Below are 2,500 nucleotides of genomic sequence, written 5' to 3'. Positions count from 1 at the left end.
TATGAAATGGTGTTAAGGTATTTTTTCTTGTTAGACTTTTTCAACAATACACCAGACAAAAAACGATTTCTAATGAACATAGACTTTTTCAACCACTCCTGTATGTGTGAGTAATTTAAGTGTTTCCAAATCTTGATGTATGCTTTGTAGTGACTTCGTCTTTAGCAGGCCTAGGTTTGCTAGCAATATTTCGGGGGATGTGCGGGGCTGCAGGCGGTGCACTCCTTTCATGCGGTTTCCGATTTTTTCTGGCAATAATAGCATTTAACATTGGCCTGAGGTGATCTCTGTTTGTCTTTTCTAAAATTGGTTTTGCCACCCACTCCTTGGTATGTTTTGGAAAGACCACCTTGTACTGGAGTTCTCGTTGGTTGGCACCTTTTGATGCAGTGGCATGTTGTCTGTGTTGGCATTGTGGTCTAGGGCAGACAGCTGGGTACGTGCGACCATACCCTCATAGGAGAAGTGCTGACGTTTAGGGACATACTTGGTTTGGACACTGTGGTACACTTCCAAACTTCCTGTATGACAGCACAAGGTCAACTGCTGGATGTCTTTCACAAGGGTTTTACCAAAAACAACCTCCTTGAGTGCTTCATGAGCTGGGGAGCTAGGCCGTAGCCACCTCTTGGTTCTAGCAACATTTCGAGGGATAGGTGGGTGAGCACATTGGTGATACAAGTCTGCAGAATTCCAGGAGTGGATGTTAGCAGTGTGATGGACTATGGATAACCACTTGTCCCGCAACAAGTCATTGTCTCCCTCACATGTTTCTGCACACCACCAAAGATGATTTGATATTGACTTAATCCATGCAGACAGGTCACTATAGTCCTTCTTTTTGGCTTTCTCCATAAGTTTTTTAGTTATACTTTTGGACAAGTGCCAAACATCAAATTGGTGATCAACCTCAGAGTAATTTCTCTTTAGGTCAGCTCTGATACCAACATGGCGATCAGTGGCGATAACCTTAATGTTGCCCCCCTTTGTTTTTATATTATCCATGCAGCATTTAAATCCCTCCCTTTCCATTGCATTGCTGTTGTTCACTTCAGTTACTTGAACAATCTTGTCAGTTTGCTGATCAATCATCGTATATGTGCCATATTTTGCATTATGACCAGGACTGTCACAGCGCCCATCCCCTGAAAGCCACAAATCTTGGCCTGCTAGTCCAGAAAATATAGAATTTTGCTCCCTCTTCCAAAATTCATTAATTACAGGAAATAAGTATTTATTTTGAATAGCATAAAAGGTATTCTCACTAAAAAACTTCAAATTGAGGATGTCTGCTAGAGAAGCTACTCTAGTGTAAGTAGAACCACTAAGCAAAATAGAGGATGACAGCAGTAAGTTTCCAGCTGCCATTCGTTCAAGCATGGGCTGGCTTTGCCAGGAAAAGGTATGATTATTAATGCATATGAGGGTCACAAATAATTGAGTTCCTTGTGTAGACTGGTCTGTCTGAATAACTTGGGCACCGCATTCAGGGCATCGCTTGAAAAGCTTAAACAATTCCTGCTTAAAGACAATAAACTTAGTATCATCCTGTGGGTTTAAAACGTTTGGTTTTTCATCTTCATGGTCTGATTCTAAGTTGGAGTCATCTGACATTTCACCAGATGTTGACGGGAGGTAAGTACCACCCTTTTGTAGAGACACCAGGTGAGAGAGTGCCAACAGCTTCTTCAGCAATGGCACCTTTCTCTTCAGGAATGTCACTTTCCTCAAATTGAGTGCCTGTGTGAGAACTACAAACCAGTGGGGTCTGGGTGTCAGCTGATTTCATCATTAATTGGGCACCACGTGTATTAACCTGGCAACCAAAATCAACACCCTTGTATGGCAAATTGACTTGAATTGATTGTGATTCCACTTGCATGGTGTCTGGGTGAAAATTCAAGAACTGATCGTGTAGTGAAGAGGTACTTGCTTGTTCACCCACTTTGCTAGAATCTGGGGGCTGATGAGAAGTACTTGCTTCTTCATTAATTTGAGCAGTTGATTTGGTGACAGATGCAATGTACTGCAAACCAGAACAATATATTTATAGACATATATTTAAAATTTGTAGTGTTCAGAATAAAAATACCTTAATTTTAGCTTATTAACAGCGATGCTGTGTGTATATTATATTTATACATAAGAATTGCTATGTCTGTAAAGTCAATTTTCAATGTGAGTATGCATGTCTGTATGAATACCACAGGGATAAACTCTTCGGACGTAAAATGGCCTTGATAGTTAGTATGATAATAGGAAAGCTTGTTTAGGTTTTTGATAGCTCATTTTCTATTACATTTCAAACTCTCACCTCTTGTCTTGCTTTTTCAAGGGCACGGTTCTCAGACGATAAGCAAGGCTTTTTCGGAGCGGGTCCATGAGAGAATATCGATGGAACAGCATCTGCTTTCAGAGATGCTCGCTTTTTCGAACCAAGGAGTTCTGCCTGGAGATCACGCTCGTAGCAGTCAGGTGTGAAATGTTTAGAACACAACCT

The 2,500-nt window shown here is 41.1% G+C and overlaps 1 pseudogene; it reads right to left on the bottom strand.

Annotated features, from left to right (window-relative positions):
* Nucleotides 1-115: 115 nt before the first annotated feature.
* Nucleotides 116-2,500, bottom strand: part of LOC137991495 (uncharacterized) — a 2,532-nt pseudogene continuing 147 nt past the window's right edge.

The sequence above is a fragment of the Montipora foliosa genome, chromosome 2, assembly GCF_036669935.1.
Source record: "Montipora foliosa isolate CH-2021 chromosome 2, ASM3666993v2, whole genome shotgun sequence".
Lineage (NCBI taxonomy): Eukaryota > Metazoa > Cnidaria > Anthozoa > Scleractinia > Acroporidae > Montipora > Montipora foliosa.
Note: the sequence above shows the minus strand (reverse complement) of the source record. Positions and strands in the feature narration are given on the sequence as shown.